Source organism: Suncus etruscus, chromosome X, assembly GCF_024139225.1.
Source record: "Suncus etruscus isolate mSunEtr1 chromosome X, mSunEtr1.pri.cur, whole genome shotgun sequence".
In the NCBI taxonomy this organism is placed as follows: domain Eukaryota; kingdom Metazoa; phylum Chordata; class Mammalia; order Eulipotyphla; family Soricidae; genus Suncus; species Suncus etruscus.
The window spans coordinates 69,528,575-69,540,397 of NC_064868.1; the positions used below are offsets into that span (position 1 = coordinate 69,528,575).

General features: G+C 38.8%; 1 protein-coding gene across 1 annotated transcript in view; it reads right to left on the minus strand.

Annotated features, from left to right (window-relative positions):
• Positions 1 to 11,567, minus strand: part of SYTL4 (synaptotagmin like 4) — a 110,343-nt gene extending 98,776 nt beyond the window's left edge. Inside the window, exons 1-2 of the mRNA XM_049766601.1 lie at positions 11,512 to 11,567; positions 9,779 to 9,930 (exon numbers count right to left, since the gene is read on the minus strand). The gene's annotated coding sequence lies outside the window, so the exon portion shown is untranslated. The remainder of the gene's footprint in view (positions 1 to 9,778; positions 9,931 to 11,511) is intronic.
• Between the last annotated feature and the right edge of the window lie 256 nt (positions 11,568 to 11,823).

Consider the following 11,823-nt stretch of genomic DNA (forward strand, 5'->3'; position numbering starts at 1 on the left):
TGAAGCTCTACTCCTAAAACATATATATTACTGTAAACCAATGATAATTTTTAAAAGTTTCTATAAGTCAACTTTCTCCCTACTACCACTGTACCCAGTTCTTCATAATCCAAAATATTTCTCCAAGGAAATGCTCCTAATCACCATCTTACTCATCTCCCCATTCATTGCTCAAACCATCTCCCAACTCAAGATCATGAAAAGCCTCCAAAATCCAATGGCCAATGATAAGACTTCATCTTCTTTGACCTCTCAATCTCTATCATCTCTAGCACTACTGACCATTTTTGATGAGGCCATATCATTTACTTAGGGGTTAAGGTGCTTACTGCTATATCCCCCATGTTAACTAATCCTGAGGCCTAGGAAGGCCCCAAATTTATAAATGTCCCGACTGCCAAGGGGAGGGTTTTTTAAAAGCTGTCTGCTATTACAGAAACTTTTTCAGAGTAGTCTGTACTCACAGAGAGGGCATTTGAAAAAGGCAGATTCTGTAAGAAAAGATGCTTGAAAAAATAACCTGTACTCACAGGCTTTAGGGCCCTGAAAAAATCTTGGTTGCCTGTCCCTGAGGCATTCAGGAAATAAAGGGATGTAGCATAAATATTAGTGAGACATAACTTCAGCTGACATTCTAAGATTACTCAGATTTAATATTTACATGTATTCAAATAGTCTTTATCTAATAATTATTACTCACTTTTCTTAGAGCCTCTCTTAAAAATTACTCAGATATATAAACACACCTAATGAGGAACATATGCATAGATTCAAGTATTTTTATTTAGCCTTACAGAATAATTACTCACCCTCAAATCTAACTTTGCTCTTAACCTACATGCAGCCATAGTAAGAGTTAACATTTCAGGTCCCAGTTAAGTATGCATAAACAAAAAATTTCTCAACTGACCTTGCTACTGAGAAACTGATAGCAAGAAGCAACCTCAAAAGTGAAACTATCCTGTGTTAGAAATATGCCTTGAACAATTTGCCCCTATACCTTTTTTGGTAAATTAACCTTATGATCTGTCAAGAAATTGAGTGTAAGTATTTCACCTTGTGCTTTGAATAAACGGAACAGGGCTTGAACTCAACTTGACTCCTTGGCCCTCTGTTACCCATCAGCCGACCCTGGTACACACCTTTCAAGGGAACCCAGAAGATTTCTTTGTGTCAAGACCAATTTGTCTGTGACATTTACCTTGCATGCAGCTGATGTCAATGCAAACCCTGGAGTGGCATAATATTCCCTTAATACTATCAGGAATGAGCACAGATCCAAGAGTTGGCTCTAAGCAACACTGGGTATGACCAAAAACACAATATAAAAGGTATAAAAACTTATCCTGTTATTCAAGTATATTCACAAATATGTCATAATAATGCTCACTGAGACATACCCAACAAAACACATAAGACAATAGGAAACTGATTAAATGATGGTATATACATATAATGGAGCACTCTGTAGTTATAGTTAAAAAGAGAGAATGCTTTGGGGCTTGAGCAATATTTCAGTGGGTAGAGTACTTGTGCTACATCTCAGTTTCAATCCCCTGTACCATATATGGTCCTCTGAGTCCACCAGAAATAATCCCAGAGTGCAAAAGCAGTAGTAAGCCCTGAGCAAGTCAAATGTGGTCCCCCAAAGAGGGATTTTAATATACAAATATTGGAAACTTGGCATAGTAAACAAAAATATATACATTTTAATATGTAAGTGTAGAGAGACTAGGTATAAGAAAGGGCATGTTTTATATATAATATAAAATGTCTGAAGAGACTAAAGCAACTATTGTCACATATGGGAAACAGAATGAAAAAACAAGGCTTATATGTTACCTTTTACTGGGTCTAGTAATCAAAATATAGTACACCATCATTCCCAAAGTAGGTCAGAAGTTCATTGAAAATCGAAAGGGAATTTCCAGAGACTAGATAAAATGTATTTTAATATTTCCAGAGCTAAGGAAGGAAAAAAAGATCAGAGCTAAGGAAGGAGAGAGGAAGTAGAAAGAGAGTAAGTATGCATAAGGGGAGGGAGTAAAAAAGAGAAAAGAGTTGTCAGTGATTTTCAACATGGAGAGAACAGCCTACTGAAAACAACAGAGATATATATTCAAAAGACAAAGAACCTGTACAGTTTAACTCTTCAAAAAGAAAAAGTGTCGCTCTACTGAAATAGAGGTTTTTTTGTTTGCTTATCAACTCAGTAAAATATTTTAAAATAATATTGAAATTTTAAAAACATACATTGGAAGTATTCTCAGGGTTAGGCCTAATGGAATGGAGTATAAGCTTTGAATATGAGAGGTCTGGATTTGATCCCAGCCACACAGAGACCTCCAGAGCACTATCTGAAGTGATTCCTGAGCAGTGCACTAGAAGTACTTCTGGGTTGGGGCCGGAGCAATAGCATAATGCTAGGGCATTTATCTTGCAAGGAACAGACCTGGGATGGACCCGGGTTCGCATCCTGGAATCCCACATAGTCCCCTGAGCCTGCCAGGAGCAATTTCTGAGTGCAGAGCCAGGAGTAACTCCTGAACACCACCGGGTGTGACCTAAAAACCAATAAATAAAAAATAAAAATAAAAATATATTTTAAAAAAGTACTTCCTTGTGTGATCTCCAAAGAAAAAGGAAGTGTTCGCATGCTATATTAACAAATGCATGTTGGTATGACTTGGAAGTAACAAAGTAATGACATTTCAAAAATTGAATTTTCTAACATCTATCACAATTGTATTCAATAACTTATTATGCATGATAGAGTTTAACATATATCTCCCTGCTGAAATTAATTCATGAAAGAAAACTATTATCTATTTTCTCTTACACTTTTTGCCAAGCACCCAGCCTACTAACGGGTACATCAATAAACCAAATTATGCTCTCTGATAAATTGTAGTTAATAGTTTTAAAGGCACTTATATTAAAACTATTGCTTCCTGAATTGACAAAGCTAGAAACAAAAATAGAATAAATGCCATGGATATTTTCCTTCCAAAGAGGATTGAATGAACTGTGATAGAGAGATATTGATATAAATAACACACATTTTGATGTGTTGTAAAATTGTTCCCTTGAAACAGATACAATATAAACCATTATGTAAAAATAAATAACTAGTAATGAAATAAATATGAAAATATAATTACTCAATTTCAAGTTAGATTTAGATAGTCACAGAAATGAAAGTCACAGTAGACTATAAGATGACACCCAGCTATTATCCCAAAACAAAGGTGTTCCCCATCTTCCTTTTTTCTTTAAATCTTGCCTGTTGATATGTAAAAGCCCACCTGGATCACTTGACCTGGTGAACTGGCATTGGTTTAATAAAGAGCAGTCTGGCTTTGGCAGGCAGGCAAAGAGACCACAAGGTAAAAAGCAGATTCACTCCATGACTCTCCTGACTAGCCTGGTTTGTTAATCCTTCGCTACTACTCTGCATCTCCAGACCTGTCCACCTGTGGTGGAAATATGCTTATGGAGTGATCTCACAACTCTGAGGATTTATTTTGCAGTAGACCATCATTACAACTATTCTGCAAGAACACTCCAATTTCCTGCTCTCATACTCCTTTCACAGCTACTCAGAAAAAATTGCAAGCAAGACTGTACTATTTCTTGGACCAGAGAGATAGCATTGAGTAAGGCATTTGCCTTACATGCAGAAGGACGGTGGTTCGAATCCCAGCATCCCATATGGTCCCCTGAGCCTGCCAGGAGTGATTTCTGAGCGTAGAGCCAGGAGTAACCTCTGAGTGCTGCCGTGTGTGACATAAAAACAAAAACAAAAGACTGTCCTGTCTCTAAAGGTATAATTCTATACTAGGCTGATGAATGGTGCTGGAGAGAATGAATACAGTGTGTTGTAACTTGGGACAGATGCAAATTCAAGATATCAAAGTCTTTTTTGGTTCACCATGATATGGCAATTTTAATGATGTCAAATACTATACTAAACCCTCATTATTCTTGTTAGATGAGACAATTAATAAGCAAAAGTGCAAGTTTTGCATACAAGGAGGTCCCAGTGCACAATGAGCATCATCAGGTGTAACCCCTAAAGGCCACATTAGGAGTAGCCTCTCAGTACTCTGCAACCCCATTTTTAAACTGTCCTTCCACAGCTTTGTTCTCCACAACCTCACTAATTTAGCCCTCTTTGACTGCTCTCTCAAAAGAGCTAACTTCCTGCACTATAGCAACTTTGCACCATAGAATTCTTTCCATCTACAACAAATAGGTTCAGCTTTCCTTTATTTAAAACAAAACAAAACAAAAAACTACTGTTTGTCTTGTGTGTTCTACCCTTTAAAAGAAACATTTCTCCTTCCCACCATAGCTAATTATTTTTATTATCATTATTATTATTAATTATTTTTATTATATTGTCATCATTATTATTATGGATCAATGGGAAATAATTATGAACTGTTATTATAATGGACCCAGGTTTTTTTTAAACTAATTTTGCCCAGAGGTTACAGCCAAGCCTTTTCAGAGTGTGTACCATATTTTTTTTTTGGCTTTTGGATCATACCTGGCAATGCTCAGGGGTTACTCCTGGCTCTATGCTCAGAAATTACTCCTGACAGGTTGGGATGCCGGGATTCGAACCACCGTCCTTCTGCATGCAAGGCAAATGCCTTACCTCCATGCTATCTCTCTGGCCCCAATGTACCATATTCTTTAATTGTCCTTCTCACTGCTCATTCTCCAAACCACTACAATCTGCTTTCTCTCGTCCTGAGGCACTGATGTTATCGCTGCCCTCTTAATTGTGAAATCTAATAAAGATAGTTTTTTCAATGTTTTATATTGGGTTTAATCTGATTAAATTAGGGGCATATATATGAACAAATTTTGGACATATTGCAGTCTAGAGATAAAAAACATTCACTATATAATAGGCAATGGATAAATATACCTAATGGATGAATTGTTCTTGATTGCAAAGTGAGTATATAACTCAATAGAATAATGTGGCAATTATATTAAGGATAATGTCTCAGAGCAAAATAAAAATAGCTAATGTACAGGAAAAGATACTCAGGACCAGTAGTAAAAGTGAAATGCAAGCTAAACCAGGTAAGATTTTTTTCACCTATCAGACTGGAAAAAAATTTAAATATTTTCCTACCTGCAAAGACATCTATACAGAAAAGCACTCAATAGCGATAATGAAAGCCTTCTTGGATGTCGCTTTAAAAAACAAGTCACATTTCATTGACTAAAACATTCTTTATAAATATGGCCCAAAGAAATATTTAGGCTATCTATGTATATGTATATATAAAACATATATAGATGCTTTAAAAGCTGTGCAATAAATATACATGTGTATATATATATAACAGTTTTATGCTAAATTGGTTAGGGTAACAGTAAGAGAAGATATAGATATCAGTCAGATTATGATACAGTTTATGCAGTTGGAAGAAGATGTTTATGATTTTTCTGATGAACTGAATATGAGAAGGGCAAGAAAAGAGGAACAAAGATAATCCTAGATTCTTGGTTTTAATTGATATGGTGCCATTTTACTGAAAGACGGTTGAGGAAAAGGGCTAGGAATGTTGGAGGAATCAGAAGTACTGTTTTGACTCTATACCACTCAAAATGTCTTTTTTTTTGGTATTTGGGCCACACCCAGTGTTGCTCAGAGGTTACTCCTGGCTCTCTGCTCAGAAATAGCTCCTGGCAGGCACGGGGGACCATTTGCATCCAAGTAGGACGTCAAGTAAATCACTGGATATTAGAAGCTACCACTTAGAAAGGACTAAGGTCAGAGACATGTAATTAAGCAAGTGTGTAGATAGATAATGTTAACTTAACTAATTTACTTTGGTTTTAGGCACAATTGTCAATGCTCAGTGGCTATTCTCAATAGAATTCTTAAGGGAACGTGGTGCCAAGGATGGAAGCCGAGCCCCTTCTATGCAAGCATATGCAATAGCTTTTGAGCAATCTCCATAATCCTAGATAGATGACTTTAAAATTTTATTAAAAAAGGAAGCACTTTTAACTATGTCAACACTATCAATAATAGACTCTCTAAGTAAAATTCAAAAAGGAAATCTGTGCAAGGACTTAACCTGGGGTAACTTTAAAAGTGATCAAACAAGATACTTGAAATGCTGAGTTCTGGATCCAGATGACATATAAACAGTGGTAATTCCTAGAACAGTGATGTAATTCATTAATTTAACAAATATTATTTAAGGGCTTGAGATATAGCACAGGAGGTAAGTACTTGCCTTCAATATAGCTTACCTTGGTGGTCTGAATTAAGTCTACTAGAATTTGTAGAGTCTGATAATGAATGAAATAAATACCTTCCCCATGAGGAACTTACATTATAGAGAGAAGAGAATAATAGAAAATATAGGGACCAGAGAGATAGCACAGTGGTGTTTGCCTTACACGCAGCCAACCCAGGACCCAAGGTGGTTGGTTTGAATCCCGGTGTCCCATATTGTCCCCTGCGCCTTCCAGGAGCTATTTCTGAGCAGATAGCCAGCAGTAACCCCTGAGTGCTGCTGGGTGTGGCAAGAAAGAAAGAGAGAAAGAAAGAGAGAAAGAAAGAGAAGAAGAGAGAAAGAAAGAGAGAAAGAAAGAAAGAAGAAAGAAAGAAGAGAAAGAAGAAAGAAAGAAAGAAAGAAAGAAAGAAGAAAGAAAGAAAGAAAGAAAGAAAGAAAGAAGAAAAGAAGAAAAGAAAGAAAGAAAGAAAGAAAAGAAGAAAGAAAGAAAGAAAGAAAGAAACAAGAAGAAAGAAAGAAAGAAAGAAAGAAAGAAAAGAGCAAGAAAAGAAAGAAAGAAGAAAGAAAGAAGAAAGAAGAAAGAAAGAAAGAAAAAGAGAAAGAAAGAAAGAAAGAAAAAGAAAAAATAAAATACAAAATTGTTGGGGCCAAGGAGATAGTACAGCTATGCAGGGCACTTGCCTTTCACATACCAACCCTCGGTCTTGACTCTCAGCACCACATATATTCACCCAAACACCACCTAGGAGCTATACCTGAGCTCAGTCAGGAGTAAGTCTCCAGGAATTGAATCTGGTTAGTTTTGATATGGTTCAAAAACAAAAAATACATAATATCTTATATCAGAGTGATGAATTAAAGAAGCATACTGAATGTTCAGAGAAACAACTACAATATAAATTAGGGTGTTCTCTACAAAGACCTCTCTGAATAGATTACACTTAACTACAAACTTCTGTCAGACTTTAAGACCCTTAGGGGAGTATCTTCTGCACTTTCCATCAAAAGACATCAGATTCTAGGATATGAAGTATATTAATTTCCTCTCAAAAATACTGATCTCTCATATATAAGACAAAGGAACTCCAAAATCTTGGCCTTAACAATAAAGAGATTACAATCATCCAGCAGAAAAACAAAGACATGTTAAAGGGCAACAAGATACCTTAGGAAACAAGATACCTTGTAATTCTGCTAGGAGATGGAACTGAGTTAAATAAAGATGCCCCAAAGAAGATGATTAGAGGTATGTGAGACCAGCAGGAGCAGCCATAGGCAGTGGTCAACGTTTGGATTTAAAAAGCGCCAATTTGGTAGGGAAGGAGTGGTGGTGCAAGCAGTAAGGCATTTGCCTTGAATGCACCTAGCCTAGGACAAACTGCAGTTCAATCCCCAGGCGTCCCATATGGTCCCCCAAGCCAGGAGCAATTTCTGAGCACATAGCCGGAGTAAGCCCTGAGCGTCCCCAGGTGTGGCCCAAAAACCAAAAATAAATAAATAAAGTGCCAGTTTGAATCAAACCTGAGGTATATGAACGCAGAAGCAGCAGTCAGTTGGTTGTGGATGGAGTTTAGAGGGGAAAAGCCCCAGTTTGAATTGAGCTGTGGTATGTGAAATTGCAGGAGTGTCCATAGACATTAACCAGAGTTTGGATATAAAGTTAGCTTTCCAGAAAAAAAAATTGAACAAATACTAGGAGAAGATATCAAAGAGGACTTATTCTACCTACCTTCCTTGCCTATCATACTACAGCCAGATCCTTTGAAGCACATATTCAGCTTCAGGCCTGACAGAGAAATCCTTATCATTTTCAATACCCTCATTTCCCCTCTATTCCTTATCAACAAAAAGATAATACTGTCAAGCACACATCCCTATAATCCAGGGTTCCCCTTTCTTTAATTCAGTACAATGACTGCTAAGAGACCTGGAGGTTTCATTTCAGAAATAAGTGCTTCTAGGGGCAATATATCAACAGACCCATGTTGCAGTGAAGTCAGTAAGACATCAGTGAAGTAGGTATACAAAGTCTTTATGGTACATCTGAGTAGAGTCAAGAAGCAAAAGTTTGGGCCAAGATGTGGTCCAGGGATACAGCTGAGGTTCATTATCTGGCATCAAACAAACATCATAAACATAAGCTTTGGCTTGAAAAGAAATGTTTTAATCACATAGCCCCATCCAGTAACTATTGACCCTTAGCTCTCCTCTTCATCATAAAATGGTTCTAACTATAGTGCCTCCCATGTACAGGGGCCCTCAAACCAGGGCCCAGAGACCACATGCGTCCTGCTGAGGACATTTATCTGGTCTGCTTGTTGTTTTTGCCACTGCTGCCTGTCTTGCTAAGCAGCCAATTCATCCTGGGCCTACAATGAGTCTGTGTGATTTCGAGCTAGACTGGGCTAAACTAGCCAATGGGACAACTAATGGTGCTCCTAGTATGATGGGGTCTAAGGAAGGATTATTATTATTATTATTATTATTATTATTATTATTATTATTTTATTATCCCATATTATCCCACATTCTCATTCAACAGCCATACTCTGCCTCATCTACCAACAAGTGCTGTGTAGTAAATCACTGAAGTGGGACACTATTATGAAAGTTGTTGGGCCCGGAGAGATAGCACAGCGTTATTTGCCTAGCAAGCAGCCAATCCAGGACCAAAGGTGGTTGGTTCGAATCCCGGTGTCCCATATGGTCCCCCTTGCCTGCCAGGAGCTATTTCTGAGCAGACAGCCAGGAGTAACCCCTGAGCAACGCCGGGTGTGGCCCAAAAAACAAAAAAAAAAAAGAGAGAGAAAGTTGTGGTATGTTAATTTCATTAGAGCTAATACACCAAACCATACAATTTCAGGATTTTTTTTCTGAGTTAAATGTTGCTATGAAGATGTTCCGTACCACACAGAAGTCTATTGGCTGAGAAAAGGGAGAATTTTGAATATTCCTATGACTTACTTCCATAGATTACAACTTTAAAGCTTTCAAAAATCAAAGAAGTACAAGAGCTTGATAATGCAGTATGGAAAAGGCAACTTGTCTTTCTGACAGATGTAACAGAGCTAGCTACTCAACAGTTTGTTTCTATGTGCAACTTCAAGGAAAGATCATCTGTGATATGCAATCACATTTCAAAGTATTTGAAGTAAAATTAGGCCTCCTCATCAAACAAGCAAAGGAGAAAAATTTCTGACATCTCCCCATAACTCAAAATCTGTTAGCAGAAAAAACATTGATTTTCCACATTCCCAAACAAATAATTTGTTCATAATTTTTTTAAAAACTGCTGTCTGGCCCTCAAACAGTCTGAGGGACAGTGAACTGGCCCCCTGTTTAAAAAGTTTGAGGACCCCTAATGAAGAATACAGTAAGCATAAACGAGTTATGCAAAGATCTTGTCAAAATCTATGTTCAATGGTCCAATAACTATTAATAGTCACAAATAGCCTTTAGGTGGAAATATTATAGAGCATAAATGAATGCAAAATACATTCACAAACCTCCTGTTCCAGAATGGGCTTTCAATCATCAATTCAAAGCTCCAGCTTATACTGAGGGGACTGAAATCATGTTACCAGAAATATTCATCATCCTTGGTCAGAAAAATTCTCACAAGGCAGGCCATATTTTTCTACTAGATTATCAGCCGATGCTAAAAAAAAAAAAAAAAAACAACAACAACAAGAGGAAAATGCATGCACATGCACACATACATTCACAAATGTAAAATTACAAGAGTGAGAAGTAGAATGCCTGCCTCTAATACATGCAGGATTGGGGATAGAGGGCGGTACTGGTGGTAAAAATGTTGCACTGGTGAAGGGGGATGTTCTGTTTATATTGAAACCCAACAACAATCATGCTTGTAATCATGGTGCTTAAAGTTTTTATATAAAAATTACAACAAGTAAAAATGTATCGGGGCCAAATTTGTTGCATTAATCTTTGCATTATTCTCTCCACAGACCAGGACAGCAAGATAAAAACATTGTGTCATTAATATCTTAGTATTAATGGATTTAGAAGGACTATTTGTAGGATCATGAATGAATAGGGGGAAAATAGTTGAAGTGAGGGTACCAAAAGGTATTGAAGACTAATTTCTAGGATCAATCCTGTCAAATGCAGTATTCTGGAATGCCAGGTCCTCTGATCCTGAAGAAGGGGTAGAGTGTTGTCGGTTAATGACAAACAGATCGCTTCCACCAGAATTCTAACCAAAATTGTACACCAGAAGTTCAACTATCTTGGGGCTGAAGAGAAGAGATAGTAGTAGGGATAGAAGTAGATAGAGTAGGGATTCTGTCTTGCATGCATCCGATGCTGGGTACACATCCCCTGAGCACTGAAAGGAGTAATGTTTGAGCATACAACCAAAGTAAGTCCTAAACTCACTCAGATGTGGCGCCAAACCAAACTAAACACAAAATCACAACAATCTATTAAATGTAAGGGCCAAAGGAACATCTTTTTGGCCCCTTTACAAACCATCACAGAAGAACTGTTTGGTGTTTCTTAAGAGGATTCTGAGGACCCTTTTCCAGAAGTAATGCCAGCAACTTTCTTGAAACGTGGCAAGCAAGGTAAAACAATTCAGCCCCAGAGCTGAATACACAGCAGGGTTCCCAGCGCCAAGTTCAGAGTCCACTGAGGTAGAATACGGGGCCATCCTTGACCTATATTTACCTATGGTGGTCTGTTGGGACAGGGAAGCGGACCACAGGGGTCAGAGGTCCGCAGCAAGTGCAGGCGGACAAGATGAGAAAGTAAAGCAGGAAAGGTGAGTCAATGCCTCCAAAGTGAATTAAGGCCAGAAGTTCAGGTCCTAACCCTTAGGGTCAGCGCCTGCCCAGGAGGGGCCCCCTATTACTCTAGATGGCCGGCAGGAAAAAGCCAGGGCACTCAGCACTAGGGAAGGCAGGAAAGAGATAAAGCCCAGAGTGGCTCAACCAGCTTCAGCGACGGATGGGCCTTGGCAGCCATCAAAAGAGGCGCAGGAAAAAGAAAAGTTGAGAGAATTATCACTCCCGAGTCAGCGGTAGGCAATTTAGGGAGTGCAGTCCGGAGAGATCGCAGAAGAGGGGGGGAAAGTTGGTCAGTGAGTGAGCATGAAAAGACTGGAAGGGGGGGTGACGGAGAGGTTTCTGAGCTGGGGGTGGGGTGCTTACAGAGTGAAATGGGACGGGAAAGGGGAGCTGGAGGAGCCTGGGACCGAGAAAGCGCGCACACTTACTAGGCAACTCAGACAGGTGCGCGAGTTGGCCAGATGGAGAGACGTCCCGGTGCTGGATCGTGCCAAGGGTCTCCAGGTCCCGCAAGAGCACAAGCCGGCTCCAGCAGCTGGCACTTCTCCGGACCCTCCCGGGAGGCGGAAAAGCTACAACTTTCCCTGGAACTGGGAGGAGCTGGACTCTTAAAGGGGCCGCACACAACGCAGGGTTTCTAGGGGGCTCCAACCCTTCAAGGAGCACTCAAGGAACCAAAGCTTTCAGGCATTGAGGAGTACCTTTCTCAACTTAGGAAAGGAAAACTGAGACTGAGGTTA